Source organism: Ursus arctos, unplaced genomic scaffold, assembly GCF_023065955.2.
Source record: "Ursus arctos isolate Adak ecotype North America unplaced genomic scaffold, UrsArc2.0 scaffold_27, whole genome shotgun sequence".
NCBI lineage: Eukaryota > Metazoa > Chordata > Mammalia > Carnivora > Ursidae > Ursus > Ursus arctos.
The window spans coordinates 19,227,345-19,243,689 of NW_026622952.1; positions in this window are offsets into that span (position 1 = coordinate 19,227,345).

The following is a 16,345-nucleotide window of genomic DNA, read 5'->3' on the forward strand; positions in this document are numbered from 1 at the left end:
GAGGGATAAGAGGAAGGAAAGGGACTGACCATATTCCTAGCATTTACATTTTTAGCTGGGAGTGAATAAACTGAAAGTATTTGAGTTGTTTCTGGGGGTCAAAGGGGAGAAGCAAAGAAGACACATTATCCCTTATTCTTTTAGAATATTTAAGTGAGACACTCTCAAAAAAATATAGTACCAAATTTCCTCTTTCTTTCCCTTAACATCTCCAAAATTTCTACCTGGTATTTCTTGGTCCTATTTTTTTTTTCTTTTTTATTAGGAGCCACAAGCTTTATAATTTAGTATATAATATTTATTGAAGGGTTCAAGATAATTTTATAATTCAAATCTGACATTAATCAGGAAATCTTAGATTTTAGTACCCCAAATCTCTGAAAATGGAGCCTGCCTAGAGTTTCATTTCTAGTTCTGCGCCTACCTACACATGTGACCTTAAGAAAAATACTTCCTTATCTTGACCACAGTTTACTTACCTGTGAGAGGGGTACAGCAAACTAGAAGTTTCCTTTGGTTACTTTCATCTCTAAAATGTCACCGATTCACTTAAGAGACTCAGCAATCTTGGGTTCAGTAGCTTGGTCTGAACTAGCGTTACTGATCTCCTATACCTTAACATGTTGCTTCTTTAAATGTTGAAATGCAAATCTTTCCAGCATCCCACTCCTTACTCCTTTTTCTATATTCTTTCTTGTTCTTACCATGTGAACATTAATGTCCCTTTCATAAATAATATGTCATTGACATATGGTTGACATTTAAAAAAGAAAAGGATATCTATTTGGTCTAATTTGAAAGAACTATTTAGGAAATTAATAGAAATATTTAGCAAATATTAATACTCCATTAATCATTCTGTTACTACTTATCCCCACCAAACTAAAAGCTCTGGTCTTCTGAAGAAAAGATAATTTGATCATAAAGGTCAGTTGCTGATTTTTTATAAGATACTACGCCATTCAAACTTCCTGCATAACTTTTCATCTGAATTTCTCAATTGGACAGTGCCTCATTTTATAAACTGGCATTTGATACAATAAAACTCCTAACGAATTGTGTCATAGCAAACATAGTATCTCTGTATGAGGCAACAGTTGGTAAAAGGCTGGAGAGTGTTTAATGCATTAAAGTGCTATATTTTATAACAGATAATGTCAGTATCATAGTATTAAATTATTAAGATAGTTGAAGATATTTAATGGCCAAATTTCTATACCACCGTCAAAGCCAAATTCATGTTTTGAGTTTCATATGAGTAGGTTCTTCTAACCTTATTCTTCCAGTAGCTTTGGTCTAATTATTATTGATCATGTGACCATATTTAAAGATACTTGGAGAAATTATTTTCTCTGCGTAGTAGTGTATATTATAGAAATGAATATTATGAAATATCATTATCACAAAGTAAAATGGTATTATATTTTTATTCTTTAAAAAAATCATAAACTAATGAATGACCTCATTGAACACTGTTATCACATTGTTTTATACTGCAGTTCATTAGTTATTTAAATGTCAAAGACCAAAGACTGGGATTTCTATTGTATTTAACTCTACAACACTGCTGCTTCTACTAATTAATTCAAATGACTAGGAGGGCTTATAATTATAACATGAGGTAGTAAACATCCTCCTTGCAGGATTTTGAGCTATAGATCATTAATGAATGTTTTGGTTTTAGAAGGAAAATTTTGTTAGTATAGTCCACTTACCTTTTATACATGCATAACAAACTCCTTGATATTCATAAGACCAGTATATAAAAACTACACCCTAAAATGGGTCCAGGCTGGAATGACTCAGCTGAGTTTAGACTTTCATTGCTTGGAAAAAATTCTTTGGAGAATATAATTAATTTGAAATACTTTTAGAACCAGAGGGCTATTTTTTAAGTGTTGATCGAAGCGGTTCCACTCTTTGAGAAAGTCAATGAAAAACATGAAAGGAAATGAGGTATAATGAACTGTGATCCTTTATGTTTTTGCGGTCTTAATACCTCATTTGTCTGAATGTTTATAAATAAAAGCCAAACAGGGTTGAAGATGTGCAAGGACATTCACTAACAATGGAGATACATAATTTCAAATTTGAGTGTCTCGTTATTTATACAATTCTTTAAACCAGGTCCACTACTCATTTATTTTGTTTTGTAATTTTCATGTAAATGTTTTCTTGTATATATAGATATATGAAAAATGAAACTATTTTCTTACACATACTATGCAATATGTTTGTAAAATTGCAATATTACCAAAATACAAAAGCTGTGCTTTTGTACTCTATCTTGCTTTATGTAAAATCAATCTTTTTCTATTTAAATGGACTACCTGTCCCATAAACTGTAGATAACATATCTATTCAAAATCAGTCTATTGTATCTTTTGTTTAGTTGGGGGTGGTTTGGGTTCTATTTCTTTTGGGAGAAAACGCACCAGTTTGGCAGTTGGAAACTTTGTTTTCCTCAAAAAATGAGAACTTTGAAGCATGCAATGAGCTCATATAATTTAAGATCTCCTGTAATTCTTGTATTTTGTCCTAATTTTGGTGCTACTGTGTAACCATGATTAAACGTGATAGTCAAAACAAAGAGGATCAAAACTTATATGCTATCATTTATTTAATTGAGAAAAAAGTTTAAGAGGAGGGATGTGAGTATTGAAGTGATTTAGAGACCTTTTTTGACTATGTGTTCTAGATATCAATTCTAGTAAGATCTATGCTCTTCAAATTTTAGTTTAATCTGTGTATTTATACTTGATAAAGATGTTTCCCTTATGAAAAATTGAGCATATTGTTCTTCTTAAACATATGACCAATGAAACTATAGAAATCAAATTGACTTAAAAGTCTTGGTCACTACATTTTGCTAGCTTTTTAGCTAAGAGTTTATCCATTCTGCAATCTCCATGATTTGATTCTGGGGATAAGACTAAATGAATTGTTAGTTGCTCAAATATACATCTCTACACAGACATGTATCATCACACATAAGTATACACACACGTGCAATGGCATACTAATTGGCATTTACTTATTTGATGTATTTCTTCGTTTCCTTGGCATACTCAAAACATCAAGAACAAGCTAGTTCAAAACAATAACCTGGATTTGATTACCTTTTAGAGATATAATTCCCAGTCCTGTACCCTGCATGCTTTGAGAGTGACAGCATTTCTCATAGGTTCCAAAAAAACAACAGTATCAGTTGGAAGTTTTGTGTTGTTTGCTGTTGTTTTGGTTACTATTGTCTTTTTCTCTGCTGCCCACATATTACTACAGACTGGTCCACGTATTAGGAAGAAGAAAAAGGAAGTACACACAGTCATTTACACTCTTCACAAAAGCTTTCAAATGTTAATTATCAATAAAAAAATAAATGAATGCTTTTACTCTGGGGAATCCTATGTATTCTATGACTTTATCGAATCTCAACAAAATTTGGGATGGTTCTAGTAAGCAACCAGACACTTCCATGCCTGTTTCCAGCATGTCCTCAGAACATTTACCAACCATAGCACGGCCTGGTTTGGGGCACTCTTCTCCCTTATTAAGTGGGGGTACTAGAGGGTGCAGGTTGGGCATGGATATTAAACCAGAGACTTCCAGGACAATATTATATTAGTATTTTCCAATGGCCTAGCACTAGAGGAACGGCTATAGAGAATAGCACCGTGCAAACTGAAAGCTGCTGTAGCTTTCTCCAATGACCAGCAGAAGCTTACCCTCTTTCTGTCATGTGACAAATTTTAGAAGGAAGGCACTTTTTTTTTTCTTACATTTTTCTTTCCCTTTCAATAAGAAATTTTACTTGCTATGAAAGTGGGATATATGGTAATAACAAATCTCGCTATTATAGTATTCACTAGTGATTTTATTTTATTTTTTTTTAAAGATTTTATTTATTTATTCGACAGAGATAGAGACAGCCAGCGAGAGAGGGAACACAAGCAGGGGGAGTGGGAGAGGAAGAAGCAGGCTCATAGCGGAGGAGCCTGATGTGGGGCTCGATCCCATAACGCCGGGATCACGCCCTGAGCCGAAGGCAGACGCTTAACCGCTGTGCCACCCAGGCGCCCCTCACTAGTGATTTTAAAAATTAAATATGTTCTGCCAGTTAAAAATTATTCTAACTCAAAAAGGGAATAACTTGAAATTATTGAAAATATAAATTGCCCCCCCACCCTGATTTTTTGGTCACTCAAAGAAATATTGTTGATACTGAAAGGAGAAAGACTATGTCATAAAAGAAAGATTTAATGTCACCCTACAAATATATACTAAACTACTTCTCAGAACTAGCCCAATCCATTAATTTTTTTCTGGTGGCAGATATAAATTGTGAAGATAGGATAAATACATTGTCTTGGCCCAGAAAGAATGTCATGTTACAATTAAATATTAGATTAAATTACATTTGCAGGTATTTTAGCTGATCTAATCAGGCTTTCTAGGTAGTGATCACTTATTTTTTAATATACCACTTGTTATCAGAAAGAATATCAGATTTCTTACAATATAAAGTAAACCCTTAAAACAGAAAAAAATGAAATTAAAGGAAAACCATAGGAAGAAAGAAGGAACATAAAGGTTAATCACTAAAACAAAACTAGGTAATATGTTGACTATTAAGTGTATATTTAGGTTTCCTGAAAGTCAAGATTTAAAGGGAAATAGTTAGACTGTATCATTAGAGAAATAAATAAGTATACCACTTCATAATATATAAGCATTTCCTATGTTAACTCTAAAGAATGTTATTGCCTAGATATTTATCCATGGATCAATACAGAAAACACAGTGCCTAAAAGAATAATTTCATTTAAAAAATTGTCCTCTATTAACTATTAATAATTATAGAATATAAGAGGTTGTAGGATCATTTGGAGTGTTGCAAAGCATGAGAATTTCAATTGATTCATAAGTATTATTCATTAAAATATGCATAAATTACCCCAAATGTATAAAAATTACCCCAAATGTGTAAGATGTCAAACATAAATAGAATAGATCCAAAGCATGTGAGAACTTGCCGGATATTTTCAAAAATATATAGTTTTTCTTATTATGCAATTGTTAGGGGTTTATATAGTAGTGTGTATAAATGAGTTTAGCTTATAAGGTAGGAAAGAGACAGTTTGGAAAGTATTATAGATGAAGAGTCTTGGTAAAATCCCATACCACTTAACTTTTAAAAATATGGTGAACGCAGTATTTTCCTAATGTTTACAACTTGCCAGAAGATTCTGAATCCATTGCCCACCACAACTGAGGGCTTTTGGACATCATGAAGAAGTTACCAATTCTTCTGAAGATTAATTAAGGAAATGTAATGCCAAAAAAGGACATACCCCAAAATTCTAGAAAGATATAATGCTTTCTGTCCTTGGGTCAATCTCACTACCAATTAGATTTTATAGATCATGTTGAATTTATAGCTGACTTAATGGCATTCCCGTATATTTTGAATGTATAGTACATTATCTGAAGTCACAGTTTAAAGGGAGTCTAAAAGCCCAGAAAAAATAACTTTAGTAAGTTACAGCTTCAAAGCAGAATACTATAATATAAAAAATTTAAATTCATTAAATAATAACTGAAATTTCAAAGTAAAATATTAAAGGAATTGTAAGTTTCCTTTTACATTTCATCTTTCAACACCTACAAATTATTTATTTTTACTATGATCCACTATCCATCTTGAAGCAATACAGTCCTTAATAGGTAAATTGATTCGATTTTTAAAAAGGGGCATCGGTAAAGTAGAAGTCAAAAAATCAGATTCTAATTCCTATGTTACTTTGAGTGTCATTCAATAATCTGCATAAATCTGATGTAAGTAAGAACTTTAAACTTCATTCGTGATTACACATGGATTCATCTTGCATGCCAACTCTGCCCCGCTGAGAAGGACTATCAATATGGGACATCGTATTGAGAATGATTCTAGAATAAGGTTCCAGCTCTCCAGGAAGAGCGGCATGATCATTTATTATGTCAGGAATTCTGGAGTAATTGATTAATTGCAGCACATCTGCTCTATTTTAGCAGCAAAATGATCTTCAAGTTCTATCAACTCAACTCTAGGCTTCAGTTTCCTAAACTGTAAAATAAAAATGTTAAATACAAACAATTTTTAAATGCAACAGCATCACCTTAATATACTGTATAGTTTTAAAAGGTTTAATTCTGTGCTATATCAGATTTACCTTTACCCTAATGTGGAAGTATAACATAAAAAGCAAAGTGCTGAAATCAAATGAATAAGGAATAGAGGTGGCAAGTGGTCAAGCATTGGATGAGTTATGGTCCATTCTGTAATTCAAAGTCCACAATGGAATTATCTGGGTTATGTAGATTATCCGGGCTCTGGATGACAATTTTACATGGTAGTCTACTGTTCAAAGATAGCAGTAAATTAACTAACATGGGTTAAGTATATATTGTTAATTATAATTGAATTAAGACACTTAATTTCTGTTACTTCTTTAATTATAATCTCAACACTCTTTTGGATTAAATTTAATTAATCCCAGTTTTATAGGCAAGAAAGCTCTATTTCAGAGAAGTTACTAAATCAACTATTACAATGTTTATGTTTATTTGATTTTAATGCATTCATTTGCTCATCTATTTAATAAATGGTAGCAGGTACCTGCATATGTCAGGCACTATTTTACTAGTCTAGACATTGGTAAACAAACAGTGGCCAACCAACCAGAGATAGAAAAAGTCCCAACTCTTGTGGAGCTTCTGGATCGGCAAGGAAATGCAGACCACAAATAACGTAAAAATAAATAAACAACATCATGTCATAATATGAAAAGTTCTATGAGGAAAATAAGCAAAGTGGTAGTGGCAAGGTGAGTCTCACTCGTTACAATAAGCTCTTGAAGAACAAGAAGAACCTTATAATTACAAGTCACAAAGGTTTCCTTTTTTTCAGTATCTGGTGATCCGCAGTAGAATGTGTGCCCTCCCAACCCCCTGGATACCTGGGTGTCAATTAGGAAAACAGTCCTAACAGAAGTAACTAGGAAGTTTGTATTCAGATTTCAATAATATAAATAATGCTGTAACTGGATATAAATCAAGAATAAATATTCACTGCAATTTTTAAATCTATCGTTGAATTCAAAGTCATAAACTGATATCACAGCTTCAGTCATAATCGTGTATGAGATTCCATGTTTTGGCCTCGGACACACCTTCTTTTAACACAGACCATTATTCCTGTTGATTTTATGTCCTGGCTGCATGTGGAAAATTATGCTTCTTTGTGTGTGAGTATGATACATTACCCAGTATCAACAAAAAGTTCTTTTACTAAGTTCTTTTTAACACCCTCCCCTTCAAAAAATAAATTTCAGAATGCTATCTAAGGGTGAAAAATAAAAGTCTTGATGTCTTGAAAAGAAAAAAAAAAAGATTAGTAATTCATAGTGTAATCACCTTCTCCCAGGAGGACATATTTACTCTGGATTCTGACCCTTACAAAATGCTTGAAGCCTCAGTGTTGCTCATGTTACATCAAATGACTTATTCATTGTTTCCTGTTCATGCGTTTGTTAGAATAGGTCAGCTGTAAAATTGGCTTGAGTATTATCACAAAATACATCCCAAGCTAGAGCAGTTTTGTCTCTGGGATCAGTTTGTTGAGTCAGGTGACAAGATTCTTACTATCCTTGCAATTTTAATGATTGAGTAATAGATTATCAGTCTTAGTGTCTTGAATTGTCCTGAGGGCATTTGAAAAATATTTATAACGGAAAACACTAAATTACAAACCTACGCCGGGTCATTTGCCTAAGGGAAAGTAGAATCATATAACGAGAAGGGTATGGGTAAATTATTCTTTTAATTTAGGCGTCTGAAGATTTTGTATTGTTAGTGTCCCCAGACTATAGTTCAATAAATCTTAATGCCAACCATAATGATTTACCTAAAAACAGTACACTATTCGTAAGTTCTAGTATTCAATTTTCAAAGTTTTTAACAAATAATGTAGAGAAGTTTGAGTCAGATAATTTTCCAATTCAGAAACTTTAGATTTTATGATTTTTTAAAGAGTACACAGACCAAGTCATTTCCTTGCATGGTTATCTGAGCATAGGTACCATAAGAAAATGCTTGGTGATAAATACTTGTTAATTAGAACACTGAAAAACAATTGAAATCAGAGGACCAGTATCTAATAGTAGCAACTTAGAGGTAACTATCATTTGCATTACAATAACTTTCTTTTTTTTTTTTTTTTTTTCAAAGACACATCAGTTCAGGTTGGAGTTAACTTAATGTCAGCGGTGATACCAAAAACAGATTTGAAGGCTCTGACTGACCCATCAACTTCCCCACACTGCTTTAAAAAAAAAAAAAAAAAATTGACCTAACGTATTTTCACCACTCCCTAAATGGGTACAACCAAATAAACACAAATATCTTATAGACTTGTAAATTTCATACATATTTCTTAAAGTAGTACTTAAGTGTTATTTCATTATCTGTTTTAAGTTTTGTTGTTGTTGTTGTTGTTGTTAATAGCAGCACAGGATAGAGGCACCTGGGTGGCTCAGTCCATCTGGTGTCTGACTTTTGGTTTAGGCTCAGGTCATGATCACGGGGGCTGGGGGATCCATCCCCAACTGGGGTTCTGCGTTCAGGGCCCAGTCTCGTCCCTCTCCCTCCCCCTCTGCTCTCTCCTCCCATCCCCTTGCCCCCAAGCTCAGGCTCCTGCTCTCATTCTCTCATAAATAAATAAATAAATAAATAAATAAATAAATAAATAAATAAAATCTTTTAAAAAAAATTGTCCCAGGATAATCACCTGTCCATATTCAGATCATGATCAGGAAGGTTGAAATATCGGAAATATCATTTATCCTACTGAAGATCAGGAAGTAGAATAAATCTAATTAAATTTATTCAGCCTCAACTTTATCTTTCTGTTTTTGTTTTGTATTATTTAAAATCAATATCTTAATCCCCATTTAGCAAATGCATATATACGAGTGCACTCTACTTTCCATAGTCTTTAGAGCTGAAGTAAGATTGATCTAGTTGAGTTAATGTGATAGCATGATAAATGTAAAAACTTAAAATTTTTCCTAGCATTAAAGTTTTTGGAATAAACTTTTAAAAATTACATACAAGATAAGTTTGAGCACTATTTAAACGTGATGGCTACTTCGTATAAAATGTATAGCTCTTCTACATATATTAAAATTTACGATGTTGCACTGAGAAGGTCAAAGAAAATCATCATTTTATCTGCAACAATGTGTCAAATTGTTCTGTTCTGGTGGGGAAATATATTTAATCCATTCTGTGTAACAGCAACAACTTGATATGAATTATCAGGAAATGGGTTTAGCTTCTGTCCTACCATGCCTCCAAGTTCTGTGATGGTGTGCAAATGGGTAGTCAGAGGGGATTCAAATGCCTATTTACGTAAGAACAGTGATCAGTTATTGTCCGTAAAATATAATCACTGTTCAGAAAGGTGAGTGGATGACAAGAACTAATATTATGTTTTGAAAATTAAAGGGAAATTAATAACCAAAAAGTAGTCAAAGTTAAAAGGCAATTATTCTCATTAAAAAGCATCATTTGAAAAAAAAATGCATCATTTGTATTAAACTCTCAAAGCCATTATTTCCAAATATAATCGCCTGCATGATGACTTCAACAAACTGAATAATATATTGAGAAAATAAAAGTGACATAATATCCTTTAAGTGATGCAATTTCCACAGGCTTAGCTTCTCAGTCCATGGTGTCTGGATTAGTCTGGTTTTTCATGACCTCAGAAAAGAAGAATCATCTAAAAAATCAATAAACAGAAGGAAAAGTACATGGCTTAAAGTATTAATTATTCACTGTTTGACTAGCTTGGCATTTCTGAATCTGAAGATATATTTAAGCTAGCAATAATCTGGGACCTACAAGTTTTCATTTAATTCTCTGCACTTTCCTGCAAATACATTTATCAAATAGATTAAGGTGTAATTGGGACACTTTTCTTGACCCAAGAAATTCAACAAAATGGCCTTAACCTAAACACCCAAATTTACTATTTGCAAACAGGAACACCAGCAACAAAATCAGCTGCTTGTCAAAATAAAAGATTGGATTTTCCAAACACAAAAAGGATTTCTGGAATGAATTTTAAGTAGAATTCCCTTTGTAATTGCTTGACTATAGAAAATTCAATTAGGAGCATCTTATTTTCATCCTACATTAATAAGGACATGCTCTATTTCTATTTGAAAATTGGGCCACTTGAATGAACCCAAATATAAGGCTTTTTACAGAAATGACATTGTGATTATTCAAAATGTATAGGAAATTCTTCAGAATGCAATTATGCTTGCTCCAAACTTATGCAATCTAGCACACACGCCCTGAGTTTCCTTTGGGTAATCTAGGAGCAGCATGTCACTGTTCAGAAAGATCGATGGAAGTCCATATTTTTTCCTGATTACCAGACTCGTTTGCAGAAAAACACAGTGTCTATCTATAAGCGTACTGGAATCACATCATTTATTTCTTGGTTAGGTTTTATTCATCTATTTTTTTACCTCCTGTTTTAAAATTTTACATATTTTTTAGGCATGATGAATTTTTAATTTTTACTCATATAGAGTACATTTTACACTTTTTAAAAGACTGAAAATTTTATATCTAAAGAAAAAGATGACCGCCATATATTTTGGATAACAAGGAAAAAATGAATTTTGACCACGTAACTTCACTTTCTGCGACAATATAATTTATATCAGTTTAGCTAATGTCCCTATATAATTTGAAGATGTATAAGCATATCTTCCCAAAATATAATCTTGTACATTTTAATTTTAAAATATCACTTTAGTCAAATTATTGTTATAATAAATTATGCACATTCTAATAAAGTTTTTAAATAGTATATTATATCCTTTTATAAATTTGTTTTATTGAGATAATTAAAAAATACATACATGCAATATATTGTAAAAATTTTAAATGTACATTACATTGGATTTTTAAAAGTAAATATAAATAAAAATATTTAGTACAAATGATAGTAGAATGTGATAACTTTGTCTCTCATATTAGACAGAAGGCTTTGCCATAATAACATCATTTATTTTAGGAAGAAGAAAACTCTCTGGGAAAATAGTGGTAAATAAATGATATTATAAAGCATGAAAACATCTAACGAAGTGAATGCTAGATTGAAATAGTTGTTCAGAAGACAAACTGACCCTTTATTTCTTCTATGATAATACGCCTTTTATTTTTTGTGAGGATGTTCTACAAATATGCTCTTTCTTCAATTAATTTTTCTGTAAAGAACCAGCCTGTGGAAATAGGCAAAGTTCACCTAAAACCAGACTGGGATATAAGTCTCTTAATGCAGACATCTCACACTGAGTCGGTGTTTTCAAATGCATGTTTCATTAAACACTAGTTCCACAAAATATAAGCAAGAGTGTAAAACAACAAGGTCACATGGACAAAACAAAACTGAACAACAAAAACCATGAGAAAGAATAAAGTAAATTCATAGCAATGTTTTTACTTATTAAAGACTTTAATACATATTGAATAACTTCAGTATGGAGATACATTTTGCAATGCCTCCCAGTTACTTAAGCAGAGAAAATTTTTTTAAAGATTTTATGTATTTATTTGACAGAGAGAGAGGGAGAGCACAAATGGGGGGGGGCAGCAGAGAGGGAGAAGCAGGATCCCTGTGGAGCAGAGAGCCCTACGTGGACCTGGATCCCAGAACCCTGGGATCATGACATGAGCCGAAGGCAAACACCTAACCAACTGAGCCACCCAGGTGCCCCGAGAAACTTTTTTTAATGGAGAATATCCTATTGAACCATATCTTTGGAAATTCTGCCCTAGGTTTTTCCGACCCCCTAAATTTCCCATTTGTTGCATTTACCCTATCAATTTGAATTCTGATTCCCTTACCTTACTGCCTCTTGATAATCACTAAGGCTTCTATGTCTGCTTATAAATATTTGACACATGGTTTTGGTGACAAGTGAATAAAATTATGTATTACATAAGAATTGTTTTAGACCCGGATCATCATGTCTCCTTTCACAAGAGTTCAGATTGTGTGTGGGTTAAGGCTATGGCAATGGAGAATCTGGAGAAGTGTGACATTTTTATATTCAGTATTAACATAACGGAACTAGCAATGCTATAATCCCATTGTTATTTCATAATGCTTTCTTATATAGTCTATTTTAAAAACTCATTTGTTCCCAGAGCACCTTGAATTTTACTTGTTTCAAATTTAGATCTTCAAATGCTTTTGTTAAAGATTTATAAGAATAGAAATGCACAGTCTTTGATAAAAACATTCTCTTGTTAAAAGGTAAATGAAGAGGAACCCAACTTGGAAGAGCATGAAAATCAGTAGTTGCATAATCTGTTTTTCATGGATTCAAATCTCTGCATTTTCTTTTTTCATTGTTTTTAAGTGTTAATAGCATAACCTTATTATCTCTAAATTATACCTAATGAATTGTAATGCCTGATCCCCTTGCAAAAAGATACCAGTATCAGTTTTATTCTAGAAAAGCTTTCCAATATTTTTTAAAAGAATTCATTTACATTATTATTATGACATCCAAGAAGCATTACTTCAAACAAAAGATGCAGAAAGAAAAGCAAGATTTACAAAACTATGAAAAGCCCAGCATAGTCATAAAGTGTACATATTAAATAACTTTCTCATTCCTCATTTTTTTAATTGTAAACTGTTATAAATATATACACCCTTCAAATTACATTTTGAAAAGAAGAAAACTCAATCCGATAATACAAGATAAGACATATTGTCAATATATGTGAACACATTAGCATATATATTGGTAGGAAAACAGAAAGAACAAAATATATGAGAAAAAGTTTAATAAATCTGTATTACAAATAGTACCAAATCAGAAATATATTATGGACTGATTTAAAGTTAGAGACCTCAAAGTCCTTCAAAACAGCGCAGATTATTTTACTATTTCTACTGGGAATATTCAATTGACAAAAGCCAAAGACTGAATCTATTGTTAAAATTTTTTGCTCTAGAGTTCAAAGATAAGCAAAAGTAGCTTATCTTTGTAAAAAACTATATAATAGAGAATCTTTTAGTGCAACTTACTTCAACTTACAGATATACAACAGTGTCCCATTGGAGACTTCTTGATCTAAATTCAGAAAAAAAAAATGCCCTCTTCTTATACAGATACTAATATTTTCTTCTTCTAGAGCTCTCTAATTCCTCTTCCCAATCTTTCCTGCTAAATGTCTTCCAATGTTTTGTGGTGGTCGCAATGGTAGCTGAATGCCCTGAACACCTCTACCTACAATATTCTTAGAGACTCAATAATCACTGGAGTGCAGAAAATCCATTTACTAAAAGTGAATGTTTGGATTCCTTTTCTGCATTCTGCCCCGATGGACTCTTCTTTTGCATTCTCCTATGCCCAAATCACCGGGAATCACTCCATTGATCATGCTGTTCCATGTTAGCAATTTCTCATCCAAAATGTCTTTCTGAGTTTGATGTCTGTAACCTTGGGTTCAAACACTAACACCCAGAAAAAACAACCCAGCAGTTTGCTTCTCTTTTACCTTCCTGCTATGTAGCCCTTCATCAATGACATAACCTCACATGCACAGCTGTTCCGCAGTGGTTCGACCCAATCAATATCATGTGTTTTTAATAATATTTAAGAGACCAAGAACTCTGAAAAATAATTGTATTGTGAATTTTTCTCTCTTACATTTTCTTTAATTTTTTTAGTTAGAATTCACTGAAAGAGATCTATCTAACTAAAATATTTTAAACTGTTGATAATTCTAAATAATATTACTGCAGATTATATAAATATAGCATCATACTATAATTCATGAGTGACTGTAAGGTAATTAATAAATATATTATAAATAATACAATTTAAAGAATACAATATTAACATAAAAACTAATTATAATAAGTTGTAAATGATCCGCTCACGAAAAAGATAGGGCGCTCAGTGATGGAGATAAAGCACGATATTGGATCCCAAGAAACTTACTTTCATTGTAGTGTTTTGCAAAATACTACACTAAATCAGTTCTAAGAAACCAACAGATAAGTGAGAAAATCAGAGAATACAGAACAGCAAGATTTTAAATAGAGGCGATCCTAATTTGGGGGAAACAAAGGATATCAGTAAGAGATTTGAAAATATATTTCATTAACTCAATCCCAACTGCCTCCAGGACCCAAGTGTTAGTGAACTATCTCTCACCAAGTGTAACATATTTGGTGCCAGTCTGACAGCTCACCCATATGTTAGCTTGCAGTTTGATTTGTCCCACGAGGTACAATTGAGATTTTTTTTTTCTGATTTTTCTTAAAACAGTTGATGTCAATAATTTGTGGTAAATGTATTCAAGAATTGCTGAAATTCCAGTAAGAAAAAGAAATATTAAAATAAAACACAGACATTACTGCTAACTACTCCAAATATATAAGATTTAAACAGTTCGAATGTTTAACAACTGAGATTCCCCTTCATATTTGCCACACATGACAGTGTGTTCATTATTCCACTAAGACGCAAGTTTTTGTATTTTCCAGTACAAAAGAGCCTTATTTTCTTAAATTATCAAATTTTCTTGCATCATGTAAAATTAGTGTTTTGTTTTGCCTTTTTCCCCCAAGTTCCAGTTCATTAATATTCAGCATGACCTTTGCCTGACGTCCTTCTAATGTAAGAAGTCTTCAGTTTTAGTGTCTTTATATTTATGTGAAAGAATGTTGCCTTTCTCATGATTATGACCAAATATGAGATGGGCTTGATGAGAATATTATGGCACATATCCTGCATTATGTGAAACGTACACATGGGATATCCTTCTTGTCAGGTGTGAAAACACGTCAAGGTCTCTGTTCATAGTAAAATTTTAATATTGCTATACTTATATTTCATGTATGAAACATTATAGATCCTCCTATAATCAACAACCCACATATATGCAGTGAAAATCCCAGAAACTGTAACCTTGAGGAGATTGCCACCCATTACATACCTAAAAATCTTGCCACACGTGGTGGAAGAAATATTGCCTACTATCTGATCTTTTGAGTTACTTTCTTTTTCCCCCAGGACACGTGGAATTTGTGATTTTCACCAAAAAGACACACCTCAAAGTCAAAGCAAGGTATCTGTTCAATTTCATATGCACCGACTGAAATTCTACCCATTTTATTTCCACTCCATTAAACATAGTAAAAGGGAAATATTTTAGTCTGTTGTAGGTATAATGTTGAATTGTCTCCAACTCATAAAACATAAATCATGCTGATCCTATGAGAGCAATCAATACGTTTTTGGGTATTGCAGACCTGTTGTATGCCTTGGTTATGCTGTTTGAGTCAATGAAAATAAACCGCATGTTTTGATTCTGTACCGCCTGATGTAACCTCCTAGTGGTCTCATTATGTAGAAGAAAACCCCAGCCTGGGAGACCACAGAACTCATTTTCCGGTGGAAGTATCCCGATGTGACTTGCTATCACTGAAAATAATAAAATGTTCCCAAAGAGATGGAAGAACTAGGAGGAAGATATTCATAAAATAGCATCTTACCTCTATTTCCAATCCTTGGTTACCTTCTGGTAACAAATTACAGCTGAGGAAGGATTGCTAAAATATGAGCGAGGAAATACTTGAAAATGCTCACAAATAATATCTACAATGATTCCCATGGACTTGGAAATAATTCATTTTCAATTCAGCCTCTGAAACACTCTTTAAAGTCAGCGCTATACTCTTAACTGCGCTAGGAGACTGGGATAAGGCTGTGGGCGGGCATACGCCTGTCCTCCTGAAGCTATGGTATGGGGGAAGGGAGAACAATTAATCACATGGTTGTATTACAAGGTGTTAAATGTTACGAGGGGAGAAAAGCAAAATGTAATTCTTAATTTTTAAAGCCCTCTTTTTTGTTCATCTTAGCTACTGCCAAAATATGACTTGCATTAATTAAATACAAAAGATTTCAGGTAAAGATACATCTCAAATATGTCATCTTTTCTATAAAGCTCCTTGATGAGCAAGGGTTTCTGAGTGAAACAAAGTGAGGCATCTTTGATGAATATCATAGAGGAATACTCTGTCCTCCAAAAGCCTCCCTAGAACATTTTCATGATGTACGATCTCTGGAAATTTTAGTTCTAAGACTTAAAACAAAGGATATTTAATTAGTTTAGAAATTTTACTCAAGGACACTATATTCTTCTAATTGTAAACTAAGTGCTTCGTGATTGAGATGCTACTGTTCAGGGAAAAGAACGC